This window comes from Pteropus medius, unplaced genomic scaffold, assembly GCF_902729225.1.
Source record: "Pteropus medius unplaced genomic scaffold, Ma_sr-lr_union100, whole genome shotgun sequence".
NCBI classification, from domain to species: Eukaryota; Metazoa; Chordata; class Mammalia; order Chiroptera; family Pteropodidae; genus Pteropus; species Pteropus medius.
In genome coordinates, this window is record NW_024342471.1 from 4,764,920 (window position 1) to 4,765,162 (window position 243).

Consider the following 243-nt stretch of genomic DNA (forward strand, 5'->3'; position numbering starts at 1 on the left):
ACATTAGTAAAATCCCTAGGCACAGTGCCCTGCACACAGTGCTCAAGGACTAGTAGCTCCTATTAGGGTAATATGAGTGAAATCAACAAGTACAGCCCCTGGCATGCAGTTGGAACATACTGCAGGAAAATAAATACAATCATCAAAAACATAGGGCTTGGGTTATAGTAGGTGCTCAGTAATTGGAATTGCTATTGTAAAGTAGATGAAACTATGCAGCTCAGTGTAAGTGTTTACCTGCCA